Here is a 17754-nt window from a genome sequence, read left to right on the forward strand (position 1 = left end):
GAGTCTTCAACAACGATCATATACCATATAGGATCCTGCACCATCATCATGTATTACCAACATATAGGAGAACCAAGGACATCATAAAGCATCGTAATATAATTAACTTCTTAAGCAACATATAGTCATCATCCAAAAATTCATAAGAAAATGTGTCATCAACAACACACCAATCATAAGCATGATTATGTAACAAGGAATTCTCAAGAAATTATAATTCTAACAATGAACTTCTAGAAATATAGAAAATACCCCCCCCAACCAAAATATCTCCCTGAAACAGTCCCATTATTTCTTCATCATAGAGAATCATACACTACTGTATAGAATCAAAATCGCGTATATACATGACTATCCTTCATGAGATTATGTACATAAAGTAAATTGTAATAATTTATAGTCTCAACTCCCCCTAAACATGAAAGGTTTGTTATAATAATCAACAAAGTGATGAGGCATATATCACTCCTAGTTTCCGTCTGAGATATTCAAAGGAATCACGTGGTAGTGGATTTGCAAATATATCTACAACTTGTTCCTTTGAAGGGATATATTCTAGTTTGAACTTTTATTCAAGCAACTACTCTCTTAGAAAGTGATATTTGATTGGAATATGCTTGGTTTTTGAGAGCATGACATGATTTTTCGAAATACTTATGGCACTAGTATTATCACGCATAATAGGTATAGGTTGAAGACATGTGATTTGAATGCCTTGCAATGTTTGCATCATCCATAGAAGTTGAGTACAACACAATGCAACAAAAACATATTCTCCCTTAGCAGTATATAAAGAAATTGAGATTTTTTTTTTGCTTAACCATCATACCAAGCAAGGTCCCAAATAAAATGATCCTCCACTAGTACTCTTTCGATCATCAATATTACCTTCCCAATCTGCGTCTGTGTAAGCATGAAGTGAAAAATCTACATCTTTGGGATACCATAGACCAAAATATTGTGTTCATTGTAAATACTTGAATATCCTCTTGATTGTATGGAGATGAGTTGCTTTAGGATTTTCTTGAAATCATCCAACAATCCCAACTACATGCATAATATCTGGTCTCGTGCCTGTAAGGTATAGCAAGCTTCCAATCATAGATTTGTATTATGGTTGATTCACTGAAGGAGAATAATAATGTGAACTAATATTGCATCTTGTTATCTTTGGTGTGCATATAGGCTTGAAGTCTTCCATTCCATATTTCTTCAAAATCTGCTTGAGGTACTTTGTTTGTGAGAGAAAGATACCATTCTTTGTTTGTTGAACTTGAAGACTGAGAAATTATGTTAGTTTACCAAGTAGAGACATCACAAATTCTTGCTGCATAACTGAAGAAAATTCTTGACTCACAGGTTCTACATTACTTCCAAATATGATGTCATATACATAAACAACAACTATTAAAAGTTTATTTGTATCAATATATATATATATATATATACACACACACATTGTTATCTACTGACCCATTTTTAAAACCTTATTGTTGAATATACTTGTCAATATGAACATACCATGCATGAGGAGATTTTATTTAATCCATACAAATCCTTCTTAAGCTTGTAGACAAGATTTTTATCATTGCCTAGAGTAAATCCTTAAGGTTGTTCAATATAAACCTTTTCTTCTAGATCCCCATTTAAAAATGCAGATTTAACGTCTATTTGAAAAGATTTGAAGTTATGAAATCTTTAAAGTGAAAGAAACATTCTTATGGATTCAAGTCTAGCTACAGGTGAAAATGTTTCTTCAAAGTCTATTCCTTCCTGTTGAGCATAACCTTTGCAAACAAGTATTGCTTTGCTTATAATCACTTCTCCATTTTCATTTAGTTTTTCTTTGAAAACCCATTTTGTCCCAATCATATATTTATCATGAGATCTTGGTACTAACTCCCATGTATGGTTCTTTTCTTTTTGATCAAGTTCTTCATCAATTTCCTCAACCCAACATTCATCTTTTCTTGTGTGATTTACATTTTCAGGTTCAATTATGGATATTAAGGCGAGGTAACCGGAAGTTGAAAAAAGAGTTCTTCTAGTTTGTACTCCAACTTCCTTTTCACCTAGAATTTGAGATTTCGGATGATTTTTCTTAACATACCTTGATAGAGTCTTTTCTAATTATTTTGTGCTTTCAATTCCTTCTTTTGGTGCTTCATTAATTCCCTCTCCTACAACCTCTTGACTTGTTGTGAATAAGTTTTTCATCTTCTCATGCTTCCTTTTTGATACCTATGGATGCTTCATCGATTATAACATCAATGCATTCAACAATATTTTGAAGCCTTATATTGTAGCATTTATATCCTTTTCTTCTAGAGGAGTATCCAAGGATAATTCCTTCATTAGCTCTAGATTAGATTTTTTGTTTGTTTGTTTTCAAGCCTTCCTTTAAAATTTACTTTTGTATAATTCTTCCCTTTTTCATGGTTTTCTTTATAATGGAATTTAGTAGCACAATTACCAACCCTTCCACAAGAAAAACATTTTAAGTGAAGCTTACCTCTAAATGTGTAAGTTCCTACTTGGAGTTTCTCTATGAAATTCACCTCTTCTTCATCTGATACGTAACTTGATTCCTTAAGCTCTTATTTTCATTTAGAAGTGGCTTTGAATGTTGCTTCTCTGGTATCTGAGGGACGCCATTTTTTCATTTCATAAGTTTTTGAGATCCCATGAAGTTGTTCAGCATGAACGTTCTTCAAATCCTACATTTCTTCAATGGGAGATACTTTCAAATCGAATTTTGGGGTTATATATCTTAGGATTTTCTCAACAAGCATTGAATATATTACTTCATCACCAAGATTTCTCATTGAATGAATGATCTCATCTACCCTAAGAAAAAAACTTGCAATACTTGCATCACTATGCATTCTCAGGGTTTCATATTGAATTATAAATGTTTGAAGTTTGGCACTCTTTACCTTCGTCTCACCTTTATAAATTTGGATGATCTTGTCCCTTATAGCCTTTTATTTATTCAACTACATAACTTTCACAAATTATGATTTTTCCAAGCTTCCCAACGGAGTTTGATAGCCTTTGCATTGGTCTCATATTTTTTCTTTTCTGCTTCACTTGTAGGAATGGAGAATGGATATTGATATCCTCCTTCAACGATTTCCCAAACATTAGCTCCAAGTGACTGTAGATAAGATCTATTTCTGATTTTCCAGAAAACCAAGTTGGTTCGATTAAAAAATGGTGGCTTGATAGATGCTACTCCCTCTTGATTGCTCATCTTGATGAATCTTCCTTCAAGCGATCAAGCTTATTTTCAAGGACTGACTCTGAAACCAAAGGAGGAAAATAACTGAGAGGGGGGAGGGGGCGAATTAGTATTTTACACACTTTCAATTTCAATTTCTTATTCTGATTATTATATGTGACTATCGTAAAAGAAACTGGCATATGTAAATGATTGTTACTACAGAAACCCGCATATATTTAGATAACTTATTTGATCATTTGTAAAACATTAATCAATGCATTATTATTCTATTACTAATCAATTAAAAAATAAGTACGAGTAGTTAAGAAGTAGATAGAACATAAACACACACAACCATATGAACACCAAGATTTTTAGATGGAAACCCAATGTGGGAGAAAACCATCGTTGTTGTCGTGTCTGTCTTCTTCTTTTATTAAAAACATCTTCTTACAATCTTGTACTGGTGCAGAATTTAACCAGTACGTAGGATCCTACCTGTAGAATGCTACAACCTTCTCTCGTTTTCCATCTCCTACTGGAAGGGAGCTACAACCCCCTTTGTGAAGATAGATATCCTCAACTCTTTATGGATCACTTTTCAAAATGTTTCAAACTGGATCCACTCTTGACAATTTTGAAATCAACTACTCAAATATTGGATCATCAAATATTCTAATGTAACCAATGCAAATTAATCAATTCAAAATGAATCATACCAATGCACAACCACTCATGAATATACCAAGTCAAACATTGTTATCCATCATAGAAACCAATTGTTTCCATTGCGAACCCTGATCAAAGATGCATCATATTATACACACTATTGTTATCGATCATACTTGTGTTTGTACGCGCTTCTCTTGAAGAATACCCACTACATATCTCAAAATATTGATAACTAAATCTGAATCATTGTGGCACTGAATCAATCACCCTAACAGATACTGAAGCCAACATAAAACACTGAACCAAATACAGATTATCACATAGTAGCATCATCACTTAGTCAAATTCTAATTCATAATCAATTTAGCCCAATCAATGTTGTTAAACACATTATTGTAAGAGAGATTTCATTGAAAGACAACAAAAAACAAAACAAAACAGATAAACCATTATTATCAGTTCATACTACTAAACCTTGGTGTACGCGACCCTTATAAGGAACTTCTACCTATGTATGCTCTTTTCATATTTGATACCAACATATTGATCTATCCATACTTTAGAATATATATCCGACTAGTCAGAAGGATATCTTTGTATGTACACAATCTTGTAGAGGCAAACCAACGTATGAATCTGAAATCAATGAGTCATGCTTTTGCTGCAACCATAGAATATACTTTGAAACCCTTACTATCTCATATTCATGTCAAAGTATCCTTAACACCATAGATCTATCACAGTTAGATATTTTCAACAAGAACATAAAACAATTACATATGATACCATACTTCAAATGTTTTTAGATCTATGCCTTTTCCTTGCTCCTTGGTGCACACCTGTTTCAGATCAAATCATTCATAGGAAACACAAAACTTGTACGCCCAACACTTTGATCTCCATGTCCTTATATAGCTTAGTCCTTAGCCAATACCTTAGGCCAATCCCTTAGTAATGTTGATGGTATTATTTGACGAGATCAAATATCCATTGTGAAGCTCATTACTATGGGCCAATACCATGGTAAACACCCCTAGATTGACAATACCATGGTGCGGAAACTGTACGCGACCTATCTTCACCATTCCCGTGTATGTACGCATAATTTATTCATAAGACACGAGCATACTTTCCAAACTTCACGTTTAGCATTCCTCTGTCTCTGAATTGATATTCCCTTGCATATCTCACCTGTAACATCTACATAACCATCATGATGACATCTTTATCAAATAGGTCGCCATCATGGACAACACATTAGTCATAATGCCAACATAACCTTATATCCCTATAGTTTTACTCAAAGTTTGAGAGGGAGCACTCATTGGATGCATAATTTAATTCTTCATCGAAAGAGTACCCATGTTGCATAGTTTCGATTGTCCCTTCTACAAAAAAATGAGAAATACATGAAAAATGTGATTGCACTCATGTTTTTTCATGCATTTCTCATTTTTCATGTAAAAGGGTCCATTGAAAGTATGCAACATGGGTAATCCCTAGATGGGGAATTAAATTATGCATCCAACAAGTTCTCCTGCTTGAAATTTTAGTAAAATATAGGGAGATCAGTTGAAAATACAAATTGAAAAAGTAGTTTTTTTATTTTTTTCCTCTCAAATTTGATGATGTAATCTAGTTTTATTTTATTATTCCATTATTATTTTATATTATTCATTAGGAGGCCCATTTTATACCTCAAAAATACTCTAATGGAAGGATTCTTGATCAAAGCTTAAGAGTGTGCTTTTGCGCTCCTAGCTTTAATGGGTTCACTTGTGCAACCAAAATTTGTGTAAGCCTAGAAGATAGAATAGGGGGTGAACACAATGATTTTAGAAATAAAATGAAGTGTAACACATACCAACTCATCAATAAGAGTTAGATAGGCTTGAACAATGAAAAATACAAATCAAAATTCCAGTTTACAAACAGTACCCAAGTACAATGAACACAGTGTGTGCGAGTGCGACCAAAAGTGTTGTTTTAAAACAAGAAAAGGTGTTACAACTTTGAAGTGCACTAGAGATGTTATAATCGATATGACGACGCTTGAGAATGATCAATAACACTTGAAACATGTAGAATGACTTGAAATGACACCTGACAACCAAAGCGACACTTGATGTGACAGTTTGGTAGGCTCCAAAATTTAAATGTAGTGAAATTTGGGGGGTGTTGTAACAATGACAACACTTTCCTAAATTTTCTTGCCTATCCGAGTATTGAATAATCAATTCCTTATCTTAATACCTTCAATTATGAACATTCAAGAAATAAAATTCTACAAAATTTAGCAATTTTGAATCTTTCTAGTTTCATAAACTAACAAAATAAGTACAATCTTACTATGATGCAAGTCACTTTGATGCTTCAAATGAACTAAAATATATCATTTACATCAATTTAATATTGAACTTGTAGAAAGTGTCTTTTACTGCGCAATCATTATATGCTAATTTAAACATATTTAATGATAAATTTCTATAATTTTATATAATTTTATGAACTTTCATAAATTTACTTGCCTATCCAAGTATTTTAATCAATTCCTTATCTTAAGACCTTCAATTAAGAACATTCAAGAAGTAAAATTCTACAAAATTAACAATTTTGAATCTTTCTAGTTTCATAGATCTACTAACAAAATAAGTACAATCTAGTACTATGATGCAAGTCACTTTGAAAGTTAAAATGAACTAAAACATATCATGCATGTACATCAATTTAATATTGATCTTGTAGAAAGTGCTTTTTAGTGCAATCAATGTATGTTAATTTAAACAAATTTTAATGATACGTTTCTATAAATTTACATAATTTTATGAACTTTCCTAAATCTACTTGTCTATCCAAGTATTTCAATCAATTTAATATTGAACATGGAAAGAATTACGAATGTATTGTCATATTGGCTTGTAGAAAGTGCCTTTTAGTGCAATCAATATATGTTAAATTACAATGATTTAAATAATAATAACATATTTGAATTCTAAAGTCATCCACATTATAAGAAAAAATCAATATATGGAAACTTTTGCAACCCACCCATATACCATTGCATGGTTAACTATTTTAAGTATTTCAATCAATTCCTTATCGCAAGGTTCAATTAAAAAGCACAAATAGGATTGAAATAAGTTTTATTCAATTTTAAAAGATGTCTTGTAAACAACAAATAAGTTTTATATATTTAATCTTATTTATTTTGAGGTTATTTACAAGATCTTAGCCATAACATGATATATAAGTCATGGGTATTGGAATTTATACCGAAAATCAATTCCTTATATTAAGGTTCAATTAAAAAATTAATAGGATTGAAATATTTCTTTATTCAATTTTAAAAGATGTCACGATGTAAACTAGAAATAAGTTTTATTCGATTTTATTTATTTTGAGGTTATCTACAAGAGCTTAATCTAGTCATAACATGCTATATGTGTGTGTGTGTGTGTGTGTGTGTGTGTGTTCTATTTGTTTCACTTTTTACAATCCAATATGAAGAATGTGTGTAACTCTTTCCATCCTTTATATCAAATGGACACATGGAATTTTTATTAATAACATAAAAATATTTCAATGTTGTTCATAACCTAGATAGTTGAATTTCTGTTTTAAGTAAAATAATATTATATCAACTTGGTTGTTAGATACTGAAATGGATTTTCTAGAACCCATTATGATCTATATCTATAATATATATTCCATGCTCAACATGTATACTATATAAATGACATTAAAAAAAAAAAATATCTAAATTTTTAATTAAATCTAAATATAAATCCCTCTTGATTCTAAACTTTAATAAAATTTTAGATCTATGGGGTTCACATAAGGATCCCATCCCTAAAAATAAAATGTCCTTGAAAGTTGTAAAACTTTAGAAACTTAAGCACCTCAAGGAAACTAAATCTTATATTTAACATATATACACCAAATTATGAATCCATCCTAGACCAGAGGGAAACATTTCTCTATTCAAAATTACATAAATTACAAAAGTATTCAACTATCACATTTCTAAGTCACAAAATTCATATGTTGAGCTCTTATACGATATTAGATTACACTTGATTTCCATAGGCTAAGTTTTAGGGCTTACCATTTGGATCCTCTACTCATATGACAAATGGTTGATAGGAATTCAAGTCTCCATAATACATTCATGGTCATGTTTTTTCATCTTCCATCTCCTTGGTCCACCTGTATTTTTTATTTATTTCTATGAGACTAATCCAAGTTTCTATGACTAGATGACTATATTGGCAAGATATATATTCAGGCATAAAATATCTATAAATGATGTAACCTCCCTGTTTTTTAACCTTTTCAGAGAAATGACCCACTACAACCATGTCACTAATTTGGTATGTGAATTTTCCATATTCATACGGTCACATCAACCTACTTTTCAATCTCATCAAGTAGTAGGCCACATTGTCTTCATTTCCTAAGGGGGAGGTGACAACAAAAACATTGCCTACAACCAAAATACAAAATATGAATACATTATACATTCAAGATTTAAATTCAATGATGAAACTGTTAATGATAGAACCCAAATACCTTCCCTTACAACATCAGAGACTTGATCATGATCAAGTGAAATGATGCCCTCTTCATCATGCATATCTTTCCATGTTCAAATTAGATGAGGTCCCTTTGGATTAAGAGGTACATATTTCCATCTTTTCACATACCCATGTTTTTCATATTGATCAAGTCCACATCCATCAAAACTAATGAAAAACTCACAAAACATGAAAATTTTCTTGTCTCGATGGAAAAATTTTCCCCCATGTCTTTACTCTACACTGAGTGTAATTCCATTGTTCCTTCTATAGTATTACAATACCAATGAATGGATCTATTCACATTTCCAAGTTCAACATTCCAGAAGAACATATGCACAAGCCTAACAAATTTGTGACCTTCATGTCCTAATGAGGATCTGCACTAGTTAACCACCTCTAGTTATGATTTGAGTCAATATGCATCATGGCTCATTTGATACCTCCTAAGTGCTCATTTCACACAAGAACCTACACCATCATGCTCATTGTTTCCATGTCTTGTTTGAAAATAGCTCCAAGTATGTTGATTATTTGTCTTCTTGTGTAGCTGACTCAACCAATAAAAACTATGTGCTGACTTGAACTGCCCTGCACAACCATTTGACCATATCCAATGCTTTATGAATGATATGCCATTTTTTTAATGATTCATAAATGAGTCCAAAGCTTTGTTGCACTAACAATGTGTCATGCTCATGATCATCATTGATGTATAAGTGATATGTCTTAATCACATCACGTGACTCATTAGTTCTATCTCTACCATGAACATTCAATTGTGCACGTTTGTACAAAACATGTATGAATATGAACACTTTGTTCGAGTGATAGTACTCACTTTGGATCTCTCCATGAGGAGAAAATGTGTAATTCTCAGAAAAGTATACCACGGATAAGATTCTACATGGCTAGAATAGTTCACGAGAATGCTTACATTCATAATCTTTCCACCTATATATGTACGAGTGTTTGACATATTTCTAAATCTAGTTGTGACACACCCCCATGAATTGTGAAATGGGAATCTCATCCTCAACACAGTTAAGCCTCCAAGGTGCAAGAGTTGAAGAAGATGGTTGATTCTAATGGCATACTCATATCTCTTCCATGTGATGGTCACATCTGAAATCCCAAACTGGTTGGGATCAATAGGAAAGTTCTTATGGAAAAATGCCAAATCACCACATTCAATGCATATTCTCCCACCTATACATATTTTCTTGTAAAAAAACTCCTTTGGATCCCTTCTTCACACTATTGATGAAACAAAATCACACGCTATAAGAGGAGGGGGGTCGTCGTGACAATTGTTCTTGCGAAATTCCTTGAAAGTGTAATAACGAACCTATAATTCAACATGCTATATGCAACAACCCATGTCACAAATTGTATTAGGCATATTAAACCATGGTTTCAATTTTTGAAACATCCTTATGGATATCTTCACATGGTGATTACTTTCCTGAAATTTCCCAAACAATGTAGCTTCTGTCATTTCTACAACGTGCTTAGCATGATCTACATACTCACATTTAGTTATGTGATGTCATAAGACATGCTTTCTATCTGGAATAGCAGGGGAATGGCTCTCCAAAAACTCTAGCACAAGTGCTTTGATACCTATTTTAAGTCTGTCTTAGTAGGGTTACCTAGTTATAAGAGCCCAACAAGCACCTTCATCATTTTCATTTACTCAAACCCTGAATTTGGTATGCTCGTGCGATGTTTTTCTCGAGACATGGAAACATTTTGACTTTATTTCCAACTTTTGTTGTCTTGATGTACTTGGTGCAATAATAGCAGTTGCAATTTCCCTATGAGCAACTCAAAAATTGGGTTTTCTTGATTTTCCAAACATGGAGTATGCCTTTAATATATTTTCATTGACATTCATATGTGTCTTCTTGCTTTTAGCATCTTGGATACCCAAAAACATTGTGGCATGTTTTAGTTTCTTATATTTGATCAACCCATTCAATATCTGGGCTTGTGCAACAGCTAAATGTTTGAGGAATTTAGACTTCTGTGATCCATAATATTGTAAGATAATCTTCGGCAAAATCACATAGCGAATCTTTTGTCGACGCGTTTCGAACCAACTAGTGTGGTTCATCGTCAGGACAAGTTGAAGAACCAATCTAGCTTAGCGTGAATCACGCTAAGCTAGATTGGTTCTTCAACTTGTCCTGACGATGAACCACACTAGTTGGTTCGAAACGCGTCGACAAAAGATTCGCTATGTGATTTTGCCGAAGATTATCTTACAGCTAAATGTTTTTCAAAAAACTGTGGAATGATGTTACTAACATGCTCTCTAATATAGTGCAAGACGGGATAGGCTCCACAAGGTCCTTTGTTGTGCTTGCATTGAAATTTTCTTCAAATATTCCACCCCTTTCCAAACCACTGCAACTCCCTTTTATCCTATCAACTTGAGAGGGAACAACCTATTATTGTGGGGGTTGATTAGATGATAGGGAACATCTTGCTCCTATATTGGTTTATCAACTTTAGGGAACATCTTGTTCATGTAGTAGTTGATAGCTTGATAGGGAACATCCTTTTCATTATGTGGTTGATCAATTTGATAGGGCACACGTAACAACTCCTAGTTTATTTTCCATGTAAATAAAATAACACCAAGGTCATGAGACACATATACCAAGATGAATGGTGGACAAACATTATAGTGGAAATCACTTGTGGATTAATTAATGGATATGGAAATTAGAAAAGGCATTGGAAAAAACAAATAGGCAATAATTGGCATTTAATTATGAAAATAAAGGAAAATAAGAGAAAATGAAGGTGAAGGGACACAAATTTTCATTCAATGGAAAATAGTGGGAAAATGAAGGAAAATGAAGAAAAAAGAGATATCAATTATAAAATGGCATCAAAGAAACAATTCAAAATTTTTGTCAGTTGATATATTTTGTTAGTTTAGTTTGGGTTCTCTCCTTTCACACTCTCATTCCCTCATACTCTTGCACACTTAGACCATTCTCGAATCACTCTGGAATTCAATTGGATTGGAAAAATAAAGAAAAGGAAAGCAAGGGAGCGCAAGGGGAACAGTTGGATCAACAACTACAGCAGAGATACTCTGTATGCAACAGGTTACATGTGTGATTTCCTTGCTTATTTTTGGATGCATGGTATATGCATGTGGTTCCTTAGTTATGTGTTGTAATTGGCATGTATATTTTCCCTTATTGATAGTGTTTTTAGCCTTGCCTTGCCATTTCCTGGATATCCATGGTGTTATGGGTTTCCCACTTGTTTTTCTGATTGGTTCTCAGGTTCCCTATGGATGTGGATTAGAACAAATGCTTTGGAGCCCTGAAGCTTGCAGGTTGGGACAAACGCTCTAGAGCCTTGTGGGTTAAATTATTAGTCCCTAGAGCCATGGGTTGGATTTAGCTTTGGGTTGAGTTATTAGTTCCTAAAGCCCTGGACATCTTGGGTAGAGACTGATTTGGTTAATGTTAGTGACTTTTGGACTATATAGGTGAGATCACTGAGGTTGAGGGTTGAGGTGGTTTGGCCTTTGGAAGCCCTGATTGGTTTTGTTTTGGTTTAACCCTTATGATCGCACATTCATGCTTTGAATATGACATGGGGGTGATTGAATGAAAGAGAGATTTGGTTCAACCCAATCTATGGTCGAGTGGTACATGGAATTCCCTGACCTGGTTGCATTTTCATATGTTAATAAGATTTATTTTCCTATTGTGATCTATGAGAACTTGTACTAGTTATCATGTTGAAATTATGGTTGTTTTATTATGTTCTCTATTTTGGTTATATGTTGGTTATATACTCGGTTATATGATGTGCTCTAACTATGACACTTATTCATGATTTGTTAAGTTAGTGGATGGTTGATGAATTTATGGACTAACAAGTGTTATTGAAGCTAGTTAGAGAGGGATTGGAGCCTTATTGGTGATTCTCAGATGAAATTCAAAAGTTTATGATCAAATATGAATTCATGACCTATAGTTTTCATGTTTAGGATGTGTTTTACGAAATCTTTGTTGTGTTCTAGGAATTTCATGGTCAAGATCTTGTTCAAGTTTGAATGTTTCAGATTGTTGTCATCTTAATCATGATTCTAGAAAGTTGTAGGCAGTTCTGGGTAGTGGTCTGGAACCTTTTTTGAAAAAGTGGCATAGATATCCCGATTGCATGCACTGAACTAGGGAAATTGGGTCAAAGATACAGATAGAAAAGCTTGTGAGTGCAGTTATAGCCTTCCAACCACATGCATGTAGTCTTGTGGGTGCAGTTGGAGGGTACACCTTGTGAAAAAGAGTTCTAACTCAAGGATTGATCACCTGGGGCGGTTTGCAGACTCTTAAGTGGTTTTTAGTCCCTGTGGGATGTCAGTTTGTTGTTGGTTTATCGGACCCACTTCCATAATTGGAACTTGGAGGTTGGGCCATATCATAGTAATGCTAATCTCATGTTTACCCTGGAGAGCTTGTAAAAGTGGGTAAATGTGGGAGGAGGTGGTTATAAATTGGTATCAAAGCTTCTGGGTTCAAATAGCTGGAACAAATGGGCTAGATATGATTTTTATGCATGTCTGTCACTCGTATGTGTGTTCACTATGTATGCATCGTAGCGACTATGGTTTTCATGTATATAGTTGGTATTATAGTTTGTGTTATCATGCATGATGTTGAGATGTTAATATGATTGATGTTATCGTGCTAATATGGATTGATTGTGCAGACAAGATAACCTCCCATGAAATACATTGAGGTATGATTTTGATTATGATTCTATTTGGTTTTTCTGACATGACATGTTTGAAGGAGATAGAAGATCATATATGAAGAGAAAAATGGTGGACTACAGATCACATGACTCCTCTTACTGTCCTGATTTGAATTCAACAGAATGGGAAAGGTCAATTAAGTAGAAAGGAGGATATTACTTTCTTGATATAACAGATACACTGAGAAGTTTGAAGGAAGAAATCAAAAGTTGTAAGAAAGATAATAGCAAGTTGATTAAGGCATAGGAAATGATTTCCAAAGATTAATAAAATCAAGATGAGGTTAATGCAGTCATCCTTCAAAGTCTTTTAGATTTTCAAAAGCAGGGATAACTGTAGATCAGTCATGGATGTTGGGCATGGAATCCCCACACGGCATGTTTTGGGGCTGAAAGCCCAAGTTTTGAGTTGATATTGTTGTAAAGCTCTGCGAATTGTGGGCACAAAATGTATGTTAGAGTCATAGGACTGTCCACCCTAGTTTTGAATGTAATGTTGGCCTACCCATGGTTCGTGGACCATGAGATTGTATAAATAGAGTGAAGCTCTAAGTGTAAAAGATAGGGGAGTTAGAACGGAGTATGAGATAGAAGCACAGAGCAAGTGTCTAAGAGTATCTTGGGTCATAGAGTAGGAGAAGTCTCTGCAGCTGAGTGCGCAGAGGCCTAGTTGTCTGTAGTTGAATGTGCGGACCCCTACAACTGAGAGCGTAGGGTGGAATAGAGTTTGTAACCGAAGGAAGATAATAATAAAGAGAAGTTTTATCTAAATTCTGTGTATTTGTTCTTGAGTTATTACATGTTTGATATCAATTGCTAATGTACTATTTATTTATTGCATGCACTTGTATGAATTATTTATATTGCTAAGTATAATTTACACATGCAATTAAGCTAAGTTAATCATCTAATATCGGGTTACTAGTAAGGATTTGGGTAATAACATTGTTCGACCCCCAAGTAGAGCTGCACAAAGGCAACATCGCAGCCTATGGAGAATGGGTAAGTGCGTGTAGCGACGTGCATGCCACGAACCACTTCAACTCATCAAGCATCTCTAGGGTACAAAAACATGGTTCTAGCACCCTCCCATACTACTTCGGGTGATACCTCAGTCCGCGCTCCATGGGTTGTTGCTGAAAGGACTAGTAGTACTGGGATTTGTTTGGCTAAATCACCACCGAACCTGGGTTAGGCCCCAACAAGCCAACAAATGGTTCTATTTCCTGAACTAGGATATGCATAAGGGATGTCTGATGTTGTGTCACTGGAATCAGACGAAGAAATAAATTGAAGGGTGGTTGGACAGAAAGATTCACGACTTCACGACACAGGAAAATAGGAATCCATGAGTAACAAAGGAACAATGGTTAGAGCTCTACTTATATATAGAAATCCATGAAATTTTCTTTACATCCTTCCCCTCTGAGTTGTATGAGTGGATTGCGAAGCTAGAAAACAGTCAGGGAAGGTGTATGCTCAACGAATCGATTGTGTGGACTAGAGAATTGGTGTGCATACAAGAATCATCAAAAGATAACATCACGCACGTTGTGGACCATTGGCTCGATCAAATTATATGAGGGTTTATCATCGATTTTTCAGTAGACATGACAGTTAGCTACAGTGAGGCAGAATGATGCTTCCTCAAAGGACCACGAGGTAAGTATTGTTGGCATTATGATACAGGTGTTGTCCTTGATGGAAACTCACTCAAAGGTATGACACAGGTGGCAAATCAATCAGATGACAGATCATAGTACAGCAGGTCAAGAAAGAGGTATACACATGTTAACCTTGATGAAAGTGTGTATACACACGGATGAGTAGAACATAAGACGCGTATATGTACACACGCAAGTTCACATAAGGAAAGGCGCGTACATGTCTAAAAACTAAGTTTTCGTCCGTGGTATTTGGTCCATAGTATTTTGGTATTGGTCCATGGTAGTTGGTCCAAAGTGTTGACCCCAAGTATTGGGTCCAAGGTATAGGTTCTACATGGTTTTGGACCATGGTATTGAGAGAAGTCTAAACCTATATAAGGAGAAGATCATTAGGCCAAGGGGAAACTGTGCAAGTGATGAATATCTCATGAAGTGTGAGACCTAGTATGTTGGTTATGGGTTTGTGACGCTTTGCTTGATATGAACCAAGGATGCACCTATGCGATTGATGATGGATGATGGATCGGGATCATAAGGCTTGGATTGTATTATCATTATGTGGTTTGATCATGGATAAACTAGATCTAAATTATTGATGCATGTTTTAATGTATAAACGTTATGATTTGGGTATGACTAATGTTTGGAATAGCTGCAAAGTTATGAGTAAATATTTGCAGATCTGTACGTGAGTTGGATTTGGTAAAAGCACGTATACACGCTGGTTTGGTTCATCATAGTAGCGTATACATAGAGAGATATGATATTTGAAGTTGTAGTTGGATCTGGTTATTGTTGCAGAGTTTTGTGTTCTGGTTACTGTGTTTTGATGACAGGGTTTCAGTGATTTAGTATTGGGTGATTTAGAGATTGACGATGTAAGTGTAGTTGATGATTGTATTGCAGTGGTGATTATTTTGTATTTATGGATCTAGTATGAAAATTTATGAAACATGGTCCCTGGAAGAAAATAGAATGTAGTAGCCTTCTGTAGGCCAGTGCCTACGTACTAGTAAATGGATCGGCTAGTACAAGAGCTAGGGGGCTGGAGCTCCCTTCCAATAGAAATTGGAAAACGAGAGAAGGTAGTAGCCTTCTGCAGGTGGGTGCCTACATACTGGTATGAGTATGCGCCAGTACAAGATTGTAACCAGGTTTTTCTTATATTAAAGAAAACAACAACAGGTGGTTTTTGTCCCGCATTGGGTTTCCACCTTATATCATGGTGTTCATGTGTGCTTCTTATGTGTGATGATCTATTCTGTTTTACCGCACCTGTTTACTGTTTATCTGGTTAATAATGTTCATATGCACTCATTAAAGATAAACTAACTGAATCATCAGTTTACTAGATATACGCTTGTTACATTAAACACAGTTGTGTATACACGTGGGTTTCCTTAACTGAAGTAGCGTATATGAATATGAATATGGAAATGAAAAAGTGTTTGATTTGATAATACTGATTCACCCCCCCTCTCAGTATTATTTACAACAATTGGTATCAGAGCAGATCCTTTGGTAGAAGCTTGATCGCTTGAAGGAGATCCGTAGAACAATGGGAAAGAAAGCGCGTCAAAAGAAGAAGACAGCTCAAAGGAACAATGACAGCCTGCCATTGAGTGGATGCAAGTATTCAGATCCTGAATCACCTCAAATTGAATATGGACAAGCAAATGAAGCATCAGATAAAATCATAGATCAACAAGATCTACCTAGCAAAAGGGAGAGTTCCCTTAAAGAAGAAATTATCAGCTTAAAAGCTCAGCTAGAATGTGCCTTCAAAGTTCGTCAAATGCTGCAGGAGCTGAATGAAGAACAAGAAAAGGAGATTCTCAAACTAAGGCAAAAAATGGAAGAAGGAAGAAAGTCTGAGGAAATTTTGAAGAAGCAATGTCTAGAAAAGGAAAAACAACATCAGGTTGAGGTAAATATCTTGAAAGGTAAATTAGAAGAAAAGGATAAACTATTACGATTTCAAGACAATACTAAGATTTTGGATGATATTCTTAGTAGTCAAAGGTCGCCTGCTATCAAAACTGGTCTTGGTTTTTATGAATATGTTGAAGGTGAGGCAAGGAACTCTAATGAAAAATCTGAAATACTTAACAAGGAGATGAGAAGACAACCCCATCAACAGCCAAGGAAAGAAATTCCTCAAAGAATATCTTTTGCTCCTAATTGTGGAAGTGATAGACAATTATTTCCTCCGATGAATAATGTTGAATTTTATGTATGTCATAATCTTGGACATGTTGTAGCTAGATGCAGAAGAAGAATGGTTCAAGACCATCACTCAGAAAGATCATCATGTTCCAGATATTTTAAGGGATATTGTTTTGCTTGCAATATGTTTGGTCACAAAGCCATTGACTTCTATATGAGGAATATGATAAACATAAGATGTTATGCATGTAACAAGCTTGGACATATAGCAAAGGAATGCAGGAGAAGATTTTGGACACCATACCAGAAGGAGAAAATGTCATCACAGTTGAAGATATGGAAGAAAAAGGAAGTACAGCTAGAAAGATGTGGCATAGCAGAATATACAGACATCACAGACTTTGAGGAAGTGGAAAGTGTGGAACATCCGTGTTCTAAATCTCATACGCATGTTTCATGAAGATAAGTTGCATATATACGCGAGTTAGACGCTGCACAGTCATGTATATGGATCTCTGAAGAAAAACAGCAGAACAGACTGAGGAAATGGCTTTGTCGTGTTATATGATGGTTGGCACAGGCTCAGGGGGAGCATATGCTTCTAATAATGCATTGTTGGCATTATGGTTAGAAGTCTTTGGTGCTGATGCTTATTGACATATCTT

This window comes from Pinus tabuliformis, chromosome X, assembly GCF_031772625.1.
Source record: "Pinus tabuliformis cultivar Carrire ecotype Pingquan chromosome X, CPIR1, whole genome shotgun sequence".
Lineage (NCBI taxonomy): Eukaryota > Viridiplantae > Streptophyta > Pinopsida > Pinales > Pinaceae > Pinus > Pinus tabuliformis.